General features: G+C 46.5%; 8 non-coding genes and 1 pseudogene across 8 annotated transcripts; all 9 read left to right on the top strand.

Annotated features, from left to right (window-relative positions):
* The first annotated feature begins 948 nt into the window (after positions 1–948).
* On the top strand, positions 949–1,139 carry LOC142282520 (U2 spliceosomal RNA). The gene has a single exon (XR_012744416.1). It is a non-coding gene; the product is annotated as a U2 spliceosomal RNA (small nuclear RNA).
* A 1,387-nt stretch (positions 1,140–2,526) lies between these two features.
* On the top strand, positions 2,527–2,717 carry LOC142282518 (U2 spliceosomal RNA). Its single transcript, XR_012744415.1, has one exon. It is a non-coding gene; the product is annotated as a U2 spliceosomal RNA (small nuclear RNA).
* A 1,387-nt stretch (positions 2,718–4,104) lies between these two features.
* Positions 4,105–4,295, top strand: LOC142282481 (U2 spliceosomal RNA). Its single transcript, XR_012744391.1, has one exon. It is a non-coding gene; the product is annotated as a U2 spliceosomal RNA (small nuclear RNA).
* A 1,387-nt stretch (positions 4,296–5,682) lies between these two features.
* Positions 5,683–5,873, top strand: LOC142282517 (U2 spliceosomal RNA). Its single transcript, XR_012744414.1, has one exon. It is a non-coding gene; the product is annotated as a U2 spliceosomal RNA (small nuclear RNA).
* A 1,387-nt stretch (positions 5,874–7,260) lies between these two features.
* On the top strand, positions 7,261–7,451 carry LOC142282516 (U2 spliceosomal RNA). Its single transcript, XR_012744413.1, has one exon. It is a non-coding gene; the product is annotated as a U2 spliceosomal RNA (small nuclear RNA).
* A 1,387-nt stretch (positions 7,452–8,838) lies between these two features.
* On the top strand, positions 8,839–9,029 carry LOC142282515 (U2 spliceosomal RNA). The gene has a single exon (XR_012744412.1). It is a non-coding gene; the product is annotated as a U2 spliceosomal RNA (small nuclear RNA).
* Positions 9,030–10,416: 1,387 nt separating this feature from the next.
* LOC142282500 (U2 spliceosomal RNA) lies at positions 10,417–10,573 on the top strand (annotated as a pseudogene).
* A 685-nt stretch (positions 10,574–11,258) lies between these two features.
* Positions 11,259–11,451, top strand: LOC142282489 (U2 spliceosomal RNA). The gene has a single exon (XR_012744398.1). It is a non-coding gene; the product is annotated as a U2 spliceosomal RNA (small nuclear RNA).
* A 1,387-nt stretch (positions 11,452–12,838) lies between these two features.
* LOC142282514 (U2 spliceosomal RNA) lies at positions 12,839–13,029 on the top strand. The gene has a single exon (XR_012744411.1). It is a non-coding gene; the product is annotated as a U2 spliceosomal RNA (small nuclear RNA).
* Positions 13,030–13,836: the final 807 nt, after the last annotated feature.

Here is a 13,836-nt window from a genome sequence, read left to right as displayed (position 1 = left end):
TTTAGTAGTCTGTTGGCGCCCTCTCCTGGAGGAATAGTTTGCTTGCTCTTGGACATTCTAAAAGAGAGGTCATGATAGACATTGAGCTTCTGAGCTCAATTGGGGACAGTCATGGGTGATGAATGTTTGCAACCTACTGCGAAGCCTCATACCGCAATATAAGGAACGTCAAATACTAAGAAAGGGCGGCCTATGAAAGAATTACTACTTTCAATAAGTACACTTAAACGGCTAATTGGGAATAGAAAAACTGTAAAAAGCCCTCTGAGAAAGCCCCCCTCTAACCTTTGATAGTAAGCTTTTCTGTAGTCTGCCTGTTGATGTATTTTCCGTTTGAACTGTGCACAACATGAAGAGACGGAACACTGGCGGCTTGTCACAATGCCCCCCGATGACATCACAATAGCGCTGCTGCCTAGAAAACAAGCTGCGCAGAAGAAGTTGTTCTTTGGGTGGGAGGGTGGGCTAGTGGAAGGAGGGGGCAATCTCTTTTTTTCCCGGGTGGTAGGGGGATGACAGGAGAAGGGAAGCGGGTGGTGAGAAAGGTACAGAGGGCAGGGTTTGGGGGCTGGGAAGGAAAGGGAAAAGATTAGGGTTTGGGGATGATGAAAGGGCTTTCTACGGGTAAGGATGGCAAAGGGTGGCAGTGACGGAAAGTCAGGCAACCTGTCCTGTCCGTCTTTTTGTATCGTGAATTGGAAAGACTGCAAGGGGGAGGGGAGTTGCTTGCGCCCTAAAGGAGGAGTTATTCAGATTCATTGCAGTGGGCGGCGGCTGCAAAACGCACCATTCTTCTTGTTTTTGCTCTGCAAAGCAGCCTTTTCAAGGGTTGGCTTGGGTGACAAAATGTCTTGTGTAGGCGTGGGTTTGTCTCCCTCTCGCTCTCTCTCCCTAAGATGTGTCCGGCATAGGCCAGGGTGCCACTCGAGGCCCAAACCAATTCTGGTTATCGCTTCTCGGCCTTTTGGCTAAGATCAAGTGTAGTATCTGTTCTTATCAGTTTAATATCTGATACGTCCCCTATCTGGGGACCATATATTAAATGGATTTTTAGAACAGGGAGATGGAAAAAGAGCTTGCTCTGTCCACTCCACGCATTGACCTGGTATTGCAGTACCTCCAGGAACGGTGCACCCCTTCTTAACCCAGTTTCCAAAAGCAGAACTCAATTCACCTGATTCATATTAGCCCGATTTAATGAATTGGAAGAAAGCATACGTCTTCATATGCACCTCAATTTGGCCCATTCACTTTTCACACTTCCTCCTTTTGTTTTTTATCTTTCACACTTTTGACTTTCTTTATTCATCCAAATAGCAAACTCATCACCACTCAACCTGACCAACTCGGCTATGTCCCCGTGCTGCAGTTCTCTGTCTTATCTAGATAATTTGCAATTGAATGGAATAGATCCCTTTTGGACAAAGTGGATTCACCTGCTGCTGCAGTGACCACAGGTGTGATAAGATCTAGAATTGGCATCTGGTGCGATCTCTCCGCTTCCACTCCAAAGAAAGTTACCTGTTTATTCCTATCATGCATTGGTTTTTGGGGTTTTCTTTGAGTAATGATGATCTCTTTAGTAGTCTGTTGGCGCCCTCTCCTGGAGGAATAGTTTGCTTGCTCTTGGACATTCTAAAAGAGAGGTCATGATAGACATTGAGCTTCTGAGCTCAATTGGGGACAGTCATGGGTGATGAATGTTTGCAACCTACTGCGAAGCCTCATACCGCAATATAAGGAACGTCAAATACTAAGAAAGGGCGGCCTATGAAAGAATTACTACTTTCAATAAGTACACTTAAACGGCTAATTGGGAATAGAAAAACTGTAAAAAGCCCTCTGAGAAAGCCCCCCTCTAACCTTTGATAGTAAGCTTTTCTGTAGTCTGCCTGTTGATGTATTTTCCGTTTGAACTGTGCACAACATGAAGAGACGGAACACTGGCGGCTTGTCACAATGCCCCCCGATGACATCACAATAGCGCTGCTGCCTAGAAAACAAGCTGCGCAGAAGAAGTTGTTCTTTGGGTGGGAGGGTGGGCTAGTGGAAGGAGGGGGCAATCTCTTTTTTTCCCGGGTGGTAGGGGGATGACAGGAGAAGGGAAGCGGGTGGTGAGAAAGGTACAGAGGGCAGGGTTTGGGGGCTGGGAAGGAAAGGGAAAAGATTAGGGTTTGGGGATGATGAAAGGGCTTTCTACGGGTAAGGATGGCAAAGGGTGGCAGTGACGGAAAGTCAGGCAACCTGTCCTGTCCGTCTTTTTGTATCGTGAATTGGAAAGACTGCAAGGGGGAGGGGAGTTGCTTGCGCCCTAAAGGAGGAGTTATTCAGATTCATTGCAGTGGGCGGCGGCTGCAAAACGCACCATTCTTCTTGTTTTTGCTCTGCAAAGCAGCCTTTTCAAGGGTTGGCTTGGGTGACAAAATGTCTTGTGTAGGCGTGGGTTTGTCTCCCTCTCGCTCTCTCTCCCTAAGATGTGTCCGGCATAGGCCAGGGTGCCACTCGAGGCCCAAACCAATTCTGGTTATCGCTTCTCGGCCTTTTGGCTAAGATCAAGTGTAGTATCTGTTCTTATCAGTTTAATATCTGATACGTCCCCTATCTGGGGACCATATATTAAATGGATTTTTAGAACAGGGAGATGGAAAAAGAGCTTGCTCTGTCCACTCCACGCATTGACCTGGTATTGCAGTACCTCCAGGAACGGTGCACCCCTTCTTAACCCAGTTTCCAAAAGCAGAACTCAATTCACCTGATTCATATTAGCCCGATTTAATGAATTGGAAGAAAGCATACGTCTTCATATGCACCTCAATTTGGCCCATTCACTTTTCACACTTCCTCCTTTTGTTTTTTATCTTTCACACTTTTGACTTTCTTTATTCATCCAAATAGCAAACTCATCACCACTCAACCTGACCAACTCGGCTATGTCCCCGTGCTGCAGTTCTCTGTCTTATCTAGATCATTTGCAATTGAATGGAATAGATCCCTTTTGGACAAAGTGGATTCACCTGCTGCTGCAGTGACCACAGGTGTGATAAGATCTAGAATTGGCATCTGGTGCGATCTCTCCGCTTCCACTCCAAAGAAAGTTACCTGTTTATTCCTATCATGCATTGGTTTTTGGGGTTTTCTTTGAGTAATGATGATCTCTTTAGTAGTCTGTTGGCGCCCTCTCCTGGAGGAATAGTTTGCTTGCTCTTGGACATTCTAAAAGAGAGGTCATGATAGACATTGAGCTTCTGAGCTCAATTGGGGACAGTCATGGGTGATGAATGTTTGCAACCTACTGCGAAGCCTCATACCGCAATATAAGGAACGTCAAATACTAAGAAAGGGCGGCCTATGAAAGAATTACTACTTTCAATAAGTACACTTAAACGGCTAATTGGGAATAGAAAAACTGTAAAAAGCCCTCTGAGAAAGCCCCCCTCTAACCTTTGATAGTAAGCTTTTCTGTAGTCTGCCTGTTGATGTATTTTCCGTTTGAACTGTGCACAACATGAAGAGACGGAACACTGGCGGCTTGTCACAATGCCCCCCGATGACATCACAATAGCGCTGCTGCCTAGAAAACAAGCTGCGCAGAAGAAGTTGTTCTTTGGGTGGGAGGGTGGGCTAGTGGAAGGAGGGGGCAATCTCTTTTTTTCCCGGGTGGTAGGGGGATGACAGGAGAAGGGAAGCGGGTGGTGAGAAAGGTACAGAGGGCAGGGTTTGGGGGCTGGGAAGGAAAGGGAAAAGATTAGGGTTTGGGGATGATGAAAGGGCTTTCTACGGGTAAGGATGGCAAAGGGTGGCAGTGACGGAAAGTCAGGCAACCTGTCCTGTCCGTCTTTTTGTATCGTGAATTGGAAAGACTGCAAGGGGGAGGGGAGTTGCTTGCGCCCTAAAGGAGGAGTTATTCAGATTCATTGCAGTGGGCGGCGGCTGCAAAACGCACCATTCTTCTTGTTTTTGCTCTGCAAAGCAGCCTTTTCAAGGGTTGGCTTGGGTGACAAAATGTCTTGTGTAGGCGTGGGTTTGTCTCCCTCTCGCTCTCTCTCCCTAAGATGTGTCCGGCATAGGCCAGGGTGCCACTCGAGGCCCAAACCAATTCTGGTTATCGCTTCTCGGCCTTTTGGCTAAGATCAAGTGTAGTATCTGTTCTTATCAGTTTAATATCTGATACGTCCCCTATCTGGGGACCATATATTAAATGGATTTTTAGAACAGGGAGATGGAAAAAGAGCTTGCTCTGTCCACTCCACGCATTGACCTGGTATTGCAGTACCTCCAGGAATGGTGCACCCCTTCTTAACCCAGTTTCCAAAAGCAGAACTCAATTCACCTGATTCATATTAGCCCGATTTAATGAATTGGAAGAAAGCATACGTCTTCATATGCACCTCAATTTGGCCCATTCACTTTTCACACTTCCTCCTTTTGTTTTTTATCTTTCACACTTTTGACTTTCTTTATTCATCCAAATAGCAAACTCATCACCACTCAACCTGACCAACTCGGCTATGTCCCCGTGCTGCAGTTCTCTGTCTTATCTAGATCATTTGCAATTGAATGGAATAGATCCCTTTTGGACAAAGTGGATTCACCTGCTGCTGCAGTGACCACAGGTGTGATAAGATCTAGAATTGGCATCTGGTGCGATCTCTCCGCTTCCACTCCAAAGAAAGTTACCTGTTTATTCCTATCATGCATTGGTTTTTGGGGTTTTCTTTGAGTAATGATGATCTCTTTAGTAGTCTGTTGGCGCCCTCTCCTGGAGGAATAGTTTGCTTGCTCTTGGACATTCTAAAAGAGAGGTCATGATAGACATTGAGCTTCTGAGCTCAATTGGGGACAGTCATGGGTGATGAATGTTTGCAACCTACTGCGAAGCCTCATACCGCAATATAAGGAACGTCAAATACTAAGAAAGGGCGGCCTATGAAAGAATTACTACTTTCAATAAGTACACTTAAACGGCTAATTGGGAATAGAAAAACTGTAAAAAGCCCTCTGAGAAAGCCCCCCTCTAACCTTTGATAGTAAGCTTTTCTGTAGTCTGCCTGTTGATGTATTTTCCGTTTGAACTGTGCACAACATGAAGAGACGGAACACTGGCGGCTTGTCACAATGCCCCCCGATGACATCACAATAGCGCTGCTGCCTAGAAAACAAGCTGCGCAGAAGAAGTTGTTCTTTGGGTGGGAGGGTGGGCTAGTGGAAGGAGGGGGCAATCTCTTTTTTTCCCGGGTGGTAGGGGGATGACAGGAGAAGGGAAGCGGGTGGTGAGAAAGGTACAGAGGGCAGGGTTTGGGGGCTGGGAAGGAAAGGGAAAAGATTAGGGTTTGGGGATGATGAAAGGGCTTTCTACGGGTAAGGATGGCAAAGGGTGGCAGTGACGGAAAGTCAGGCAACCTGTCCTGTCCGTCTTTTTGTATCGTGAATTGGAAAGACTGCAAGGGGGAGGGGAGTTGCTTGCGCCCTAAAGGAGGAGTTATTCAGATTCATTGCAGTGGGCGGCGGCTGCAAAACGCACCATTCTTCTTGTTTTTGCTCTGCAAAGCAGCCTTTTCAAGGGTTGGCTTGGGTGACAAAATGTCTTGTGTAGGCGTGGGTTTGTCTCCCTCTCGCTCTCTCTCCCTAAGATGTGTCCGGCATAGGCCAGGGTGCCACTCGAGGCCCAAACCAATTCTGGTTATCGCTTCTCGGCCTTTTGGCTAAGATCAAGTGTAGTATCTGTTCTTATCAGTTTAATATCTGATACGTCCCCTATCTGGGGACCATATATTAAATGGATTTTTAGAACAGGGAGATGGAAAAAGAGCTTGCTCTGTCCACTCCACGCATTGACCTGGTATTGCAGTACCTCCAGGAACGGTGCACCCCTTCTTAACCCAGTTTCCAAAAGCAGAACTCAATTCACCTGATTCATATTAGCCCGATTTAATGAATTGGAAGAAAGCATACGTCTTCATATGCACCTCAATTTGGCCCATTCACTTTTCACACTTCCTCCTTTTGTTTTTTATCTTTCACACTTTTGACTTTCTTTATTCATCCAAATAGCAAACTCATCACCACTCAACCTGACCAACTCGGCTATGTCCCCGTGCTGCAGTTCTCTGTCTTATCTAGATCATTTGCAATTGAATGGAATAGATCCCTTTTGGACAAAGTGGATTCACCTGCTGCTGCAGTGACCACAGGTGTGATAAGATCTAGAATTGGCATCTGGTGCGATCTCTCCGCTTCCACTCCAAAGAAAGTTACCTGTTTATTCCTATCATGCATTGGTTTTTGGGGTTTTCTTTGAGTAATGATGATCTCTTTAGTAGTCTGTTGGCGCCCTCTCCTGGAGGAATAGTTTGCTTGCTCTTGGACATTCTAAAAGAGAGGTCATGATAGACATTGAGCTTCTGAGCTCAATTGGGGACAGTCATGGGTGATGAATGTTTGCAACCTACTGCGAAGCCTCATACCGCAATATAAGGAACGTCAAATACTAAGAAAGGGCGGCCTATGAAAGAATTACTACTTTCAATAAGTACACTTAAACGGCTAATTGGGAATAGAAAAACTGTAAAAAGCCCTCTGAGAAAGCCCCCCTCTAACCTTTGATAGTAAGCTTTTCTGTAGTCTGCCTGTTGATGTATTTTCCGTTTGAACTGTGCACAACATGAAGAGACGGAACACTGGCGGCTTGTCACAATGCCCCCCGATGACATCACAATAGCGCTGCTGCCTAGAAAACAAGCTGCGCAGAAGAAGTTGTTCTTTGGGTGGGAGGGTGGGCTAGTGGAAGGAGGGGGCAATCTCTTTTTTTCCCGGGTGGTAGGGGGATGACAGGAGAAGGGAAGCGGGTGGTGAGAAAGGTACAGAGGGCAGGGTTTGGGGGCTGGGAAGGAAAGGGAAAAGATTAGGGTTTGGGGATGATGAAAGGGCTTTCTACGGGTAAGGATGGCAAAGGGTGGCAGTGACGGAAAGTCAGGCAACCTGTCCTGTCCGTCTTTTTGTATCGTGAATTGGAAAGACTGCAAGGGGGAGGGGAGTTGCTTGCGCCCTAAAGGAGGAGTTATTCAGATTCATTGCAGTGGGCGGCGGCTGCAAAACGCACCATTCTTCTTGTTTTTGCTCTGCAAAGCAGCCTTTTCAAGGGTTGGCTTGGGTGACAAAATGTCTTGTGTAGGCGTGGGTTTGTCTCCCTCTCGCTCTCTCTCCCTAAGATGTGTCCGGCATAGGCCAGGGTGCCACTCGAGGCCCAAACCAATTCTGGTTATCGCTTCTCGGCCTTTTGGCTAAGATCAAGTGTAGTATCTGTTCTTATCAGTTTAATATCTGATACGTCCCCTATCTGGGGACCATATATTAAATGGATTTTTAGAACAGGGAGATGGAAAAAGAGCTTGCTCTGTCCACTCCACGCATTGACCTGGTATTGCAGTACCTCCAGGAACGGTGCACCCCTTCTTAACCCAGTTTCCAAAAGCAGAACTCAATTCACCTGATTCATATTAGCCCGATTTAATGAATTGGAAGAAAGCATACGTCTTCATATGCACCTCAATTTGGCCCATTCACTTTTCACACTTCCTCCTTTTGTTTTTTATCTTTCACACTTTTGACTTTCTTTATTCATCCAAATAGCAAACTCATCACCACTCAACCTGACCAACTCGGCTATGTCCCCGTGCTGCAGTTCTCTGTCTTATCTAGATCATTTGCAATTGAATGGAATAGATCCCTTTTGGACAAAGTGGATTCACCTGCTGCTGCAGTGACCACAGGTGTGATAAGATCTAGAATTGGCATCTGGTGCGATCTCTCCGCTTCCACTCCAAAGAAAGTTACCTGTTTATTCCTATCATGCATTGGTTTTTGGGGTTTTCTTTGAGTAATGATGATCTCTTTAGTAGTCTGTTGGCGCCCTCTCCTGGAGGAATAGTTTGCTTGCTCTTGGACATTCTAAAAGAGAGGTCATGATAGACATTGAGCTTCTGAGCTCAATTGGGGACAGTCATGGGTGATGAATGTTTGCAACCTACTGCGAAGCCTCATACCGCAATATAAGGAACGTCAAATACTAAGAAAGGGCGGCCTATGAAAGAATTACTACTTTCAATAAGTACACTTAAACGGCTAATTGGGAATAGAAAAACTGTAAAAAGCCCTCTGAGAAAGCCCCCCTCTAACCTTTGATAGTAAGCTTTTCTGTAGTCTGCCTGTTGATGTATTTTCCGTTTGAACTGTGCACAACATGAAGAGACGGAACACTGGCGGCTTGTCACAATGCCCCCCGATGACATCACAATAGCGCTGCTGCCTAGAAAACAAGCTGCGCAGAAGAAGTTGTTCTTTGGGTGGGAGGGTGGGCTAGTGGAAGGAGGGGGCAATCTCTTTTTTTCCCGGGTGGTAGGGGGATGACAGGAGAAGGGAAGCGGGTGGTGAGAAAGGTACAGAGGGCAGGGTTTGGGGGCTGGGAAGGAAAGGGAAAAGATTAGGGTTTGGGGATGATGAAAGGGCTTTCTACGGGTAAGGATGGCAAAGGGTGGCAGTGACGGAAAGTCAGGCAACCTGTCCTGTCCGTCTTTTTGTATCGTGAATTGGAAAGACTGCAAGGGGGAGGGGAGTTGCTTGCGCCCTAAAGGAGGAGTTATTCAGATTCATTGCAGTGGGCGGCGGCTGCAAAACGCACCATTCTTCTTGTTTTTGCTCTGCAAAGCAGCCTTTTCAAGGGTTGGCTTGGGTGACAAAATGTCTTGTGTAGGCGTGGGTTTGTCTCCCTCTCGCTCTCTCTCCCTAAGATGTGTCCGGCATAGGCCAGGGTGCCACTCGAGGCCCAAACCAATTCTGGTTATCGCTTCTCGGCCTTTTGGCTAAGATCAAGTGTAGTATCTGTTCTTATCAGTTTAATATCTGATACGTCCCCTATCTGGGGACCATATATTAAATGGATTTTTAGAACAGGGAGATGGAAAAAGAGCTTGCTCTGTCCACTCCACGCATTGACCTGGTATTGCAGTACCTCCAGGAACGGTGCACCCCTTCTTAACCCAGTTTCCAAAAGCAGAACTCAATTCACCTGATTCATATTAGCCCGATTTAATGAATTGGAAGAAAGCATACGTCTTCATATGCACCTCAATTTGGCCCATTCACTTTTCACACTTCCTCCTTTTGTTTTTTATCTTTCACACTTTTGACTTTCTTTATTCATCCAAATAGCAAACTCATCACCACTCAACCTGACCAACTCGGCTATGTCCCCGTGCTGCAGTTCTCTGTCTTATCTAGATCATTTGCAATTGAATGGAATAGATCCCTTTTGGACAAAGTGGATTCACCTGCTGCTGCAGTGACCACAGGTGTGATAAGATCTAGAATTGGCATCTGGTGCGATCTCTCCGCTTCCACTCCAAAGAAAGTTACCTGTTTATTCCTATCATGCATTGGTTTTTGGGGTTTTCTTTGAGTAATGATGATCTCTTTAGTAGTCTGTTGGCGCCCTCTCCTGGAGGAATAGTTTGCTTGCTCTTGGACATTCTAAAAGAGAGGTCATGATAGACATTGAGCTTCTGAGCTCAATTGGGGACAGTCATGGGTGATGAATGTTTGCAACCTACTGCGAAGCCTCATACCGCAATATAAGGAACGTCAAATACTAAGAAAGGGCGGCCTATGAAAGAATTACTACTTTCAATAAGTACACTTAAACGGCTAATTGGGAATAGAAAAACTGTAAAAAGCCCTCTGAGAAAGCCCCCCTCTAACCTTTGATAGTAAGCTTTTCTGTAGTCTGCCTGTTGATGTATTTTCCGTTTGAACTGTGCACAACATGAAGAGACGGAACACTGGCGGCTTGTCACAATGCCCCCCGATGACATCACAATAGCGCTGCTGCCTAGAAAACAAGCTGCGCAGAAGAAGTTGTTCTTTGGGTGGGAGGGTGGGCTAGTGGAAGGAGGGGGCAATCTCTTTTTTTCCCGGGTGGTAGGGGGATGACAGGAGAAGGGAAGCGGGTGGTGAGAAAGGTACAGAGGGCAGGGTTTGGGGGCTGGGAAGGAAAGGGAAAAGATTAGGGTTTGGGGATGATGAAAGGGCTTTCTACGGGTAAGGATGGCAAAGGGTGGCAGTGACGGAAAGTCAGGCAACCTGTCCTGTCCGTCTTTTTGTATCGTGAATTGGAAAGACTGCAAGGGGGAGGGGAGTTGCTTGCGCCCTAAAGGAGGAGTTATTCAGATTCATTGCAGTGGGCGGCGGCTGCAAAACGCACCATTCTTCTTGTTTTTGCTCTGCAAAGCAGCCTTTTCAAGGGTTGGCTTGGGTGACAAAATGTCTTGTGTAGGCGTGGGTTTGTCTCCCTCTCGCTCTCTCTCCCTAAGATGTGTCCGGCATAGGCCAGGGTGCCACTCGAGGCCCAAACCAATTCTGGTTATCGCTTCTCGGCCTTTTGGCTAAGATCAAGTGTAGTATCTGTTCTTATCGGCCTTTTGGCTAAGATCATGTGTAGTGTTGTTCGAAGAGGTGGTTTAAGCTCCAGGCCACCTTAGTACAATGATACACTGCACACTGGAAGGTTGCGCTTGCTAGTACTCTGGGTGGATAGTATATTCATCTAGAGGAAAACATGGCCCTACCAGGATCAAGGCTATTAGACTGAGTAAGGGTGGGGGGCTATAGTACAACGTGCCCCAGGACTGACGACCCTGGAGTGAGTCTGAGCTTGCTGGCTTGGGACCCCGGCAAGCCTTGGGCTCTGTAGCACACCGTACCTTGCCTTTTCATACTTTTTGAGCATATTACCCTATCCCGGCCTTCTGGCTAGGAAGGGAAATTTTTATAATCCCGGTCGGAGGTCTGGTCAGCTTTGGGCTGAGAAACTAACACCCGGTTGGAGGTCCGGGTCAGCTTCGGCTGAGAAACCAACACCCGGTTGGAGGTCTGGGTCAGCTTCGGCTGAGAAACCAACACCCGGTTGGAGGTCCGGTTAGCCTTGGGCTGAGAAACCAACACCGGTTGACGGTCCGGGCAGTTTCGGCTGCGAAACCAATAACTAGTAGCTCTCTACTCCACTTGGGTAAGATGCCTGGGTGGACGCTGGGAGCAACGACAAGGCTCAACCAGGCTTCGGCTTGGGGGAGCACCGAAGATCCCTGACCCTTGCTGTGGCCTTCTGGCTCGGAGGGACGGGGTTGATTTTTGGGGACCCTCTCCTCACGGTGGGGTCCACACGAATCCTAGCCTTTGCACTGTTTTTGGTGTGACTTCGGTCATGCATTTTTTGTGGTGCTTTGGAAAGCTTCATTAAATCAAAAATCTGTTCTTATCAGTTTAATATCTGATACGTCCCCTATCTGGGGACCATATATTAAATGGATTTTTAGAACAGGGAGATGGAAAAAGAGCTTGCTCTGTCCACTCCACGCATTGACCTGGTATTGCAGTACCTCCAGGAACGGTGCACCCCTTCTTAACCCAGTTTCCAAAAGCAGAACTCAATTCACCTGATTCATATTAGCCCGATTTAATGAATTGGAAGAAAGCATACGTCTTCATATGCACCTCAATTTGGCCCATTCACTTTTCACACTTCCTCCTTTTGTTTTTTATCTTTCACACTTTTGACTTTCTTTATTCATCCAAATAGCAAACTCATCACCACTCAACCTGACCAACTCGGCTATGTCCCCGTGCTGCAGTTCTCTGTCTTATCTAGATCATTTGCAATTGAATGGAATAGATCCCTTTTGGACAAAGTGGATTCACCTGCTGCTGCAGTGACCACAGGTGTGATAAGATCTAGAATTGGCATCTGGTGCGATCTCTCCGCTTCCACTCCAAAGAAAGTTACCTGTTTATTCCTATCATGCATTGGTTTTTGGGGTTTTCTTTGAGTAATGATGATCTCTTTAGTAGTCTGTTGGCGCCCTCTCCTGGAGGAATAGTTTGCTTGCTCTTGGACATTCTAAAAGAGAGGTCATGATAGACATTGAGCTTCTGAGCTCAATTGGGGACAGTCATGGGTGATGAATGTTTGCAACCTACTGCGAAGCCTCATACCGCAATATAAGGAACGTCAAATACTAAGAAAGGGCGGCCTATGAAAGAATTACTACTTTCAATAAGTACACTTAAACGGCTAATTGGGAATAGAAAAACTGTAAAAAGCCCTCTGAGAAAGCCCCCCTCTAACCTTTGATAGTAAGCTTTTCTGTAGTCTGCCTGTTGATGTATTTTCCGTTTGAACTGTGCACAACATGAAGAGACGGAACACTGGCGGCTTGTCACAATGCCCCCCGATGACATCACAATAGCGCTGCTGCCTAGAAAACAAGCTGCGCAGAAGAAGTTGTTCTTTAGGTGGGAGGGTGGGCTAGTGGAAGGAGGGGGCAATCTCTTTTTTTCCCGGGTGGTAGGGGGATGACAGGAGAAGGGAAGCGGGTGGTGAGAAAGGTACAGAGGGCAGGGTTTGGGGGCTGGGAAGGAAAGGGAAAAGATTAGGGTTTGGGGATGATGAAAGGGCTTTCTACGGGTAAGGATGGCAAAGGGTGGCAGTGACGGAAAGTCAGGCAACCTGTCCTGTCCGTCTTTTTGTATCGTGAATTGGAAAGACTGCAAGGGGGAGGGGAGTTGCTTGCGCCCTAAAGGAGGAGTTATTCAGATTCATTGCAGTGGGCGGCGGCTGCAAAACGCACCATTCTTCTTGTTTTTGCTCTGCAAAGCAGCCTTTTCAAGGGTTGGCTTGGGTGACAAAATGTCTTGTGTAGGCGTGGGTTTGTCTCCCTCTCGCTCTCTCTCCCTAAGATGTGTCCGGCATAGGCCAGGGTGCCACTCGAGGCCCAAACCAATTCTGGTTATCGCTTCTCGGCCTTTTGGCTAAGATCAAGTGTAGTATCTGTTCTTATCAGTTTAATATCTGATACGTCCCCTATCTGGGGACCATATATTAAATGGATTTTTAGAACAGGGAGATGGAAAAAGAGCTTGCTCTGTCCACTCCACGCATTGACCTGGTATTGCAGTACCTCCAGGAACGGTGCACCCCTTCTTAACCCAGTTTCCAAAAGCAGAACTCAATTCACCTGATTCATATTAGCCCGATTTAATGAATTGGAAGAAAGCATACGTCTTCATATGCACCTCAATTTGGCCCATTCACTTTTCACACTTCCTCCTTTTGTTTTTTATCTTTCACACTTTTGACTTTCTTTATTCATCCAAATAGCAAACTCATCACCACTCAACCTGACCAACTCGGCTATGTCCCCGTGCTGCAGTTCTCTGTCTTATCTAGATCATTTGCAATTGAATGGAATAGATCCCTTTTGGACAAAGTGGATTCACCTGCTGCTGCAGTGACCACAGGTGTGATAAGATCTAGAATTGGCATCTGGTGCGATCTCTCCGCTTCCACTCCAAAGAAAGTTACCTGTTTATTCCTATCATGCATTGGTTTTTGGGGTTTTCTTTGAGTAATGATGATCTCTTTAGTAGTCTGTTGGCGCCCTCTCCTGGAGGAATAGTTTGCTTGCTCTTGGACATTCTAAAAGAGAGGTCATGATAGACATTGAGCTTCTGAGCTCAATTGGGGACAGTCATGGGTGATGAATGTTTGCAACCTACTGCGAAGCCTCATACCGCAATATAAGGAACGTCAAATACTAAGAAAGGGCGGCCTATGAAAGAATTACTACTTTCAATAAGTACACTTAAACGGCTAATTGGGAATAGAAAAACTGTAAAAAGCCCTCTGAGAAAGCCCCCCTCTAACCTTTGATAGTAAGCTTTTCTGTAGTCTGCCTGTTGATGTATTTTCCGTTTGAACTGTGCACAACATGAAGAGACGGAACACTG

The sequence above is a fragment of the Anomaloglossus baeobatrachus genome, unplaced genomic scaffold (assembly GCF_048569485.1).
Source record: "Anomaloglossus baeobatrachus isolate aAnoBae1 unplaced genomic scaffold, aAnoBae1.hap1 Scaffold_509, whole genome shotgun sequence".
In the NCBI taxonomy this organism is placed as follows: domain Eukaryota; kingdom Metazoa; phylum Chordata; class Amphibia; order Anura; family Aromobatidae; genus Anomaloglossus; species Anomaloglossus baeobatrachus.
The sequence above is the reverse complement of the archived record's forward strand: the minus strand, read 5'-3'. Positions and strand labels throughout refer to the sequence as shown.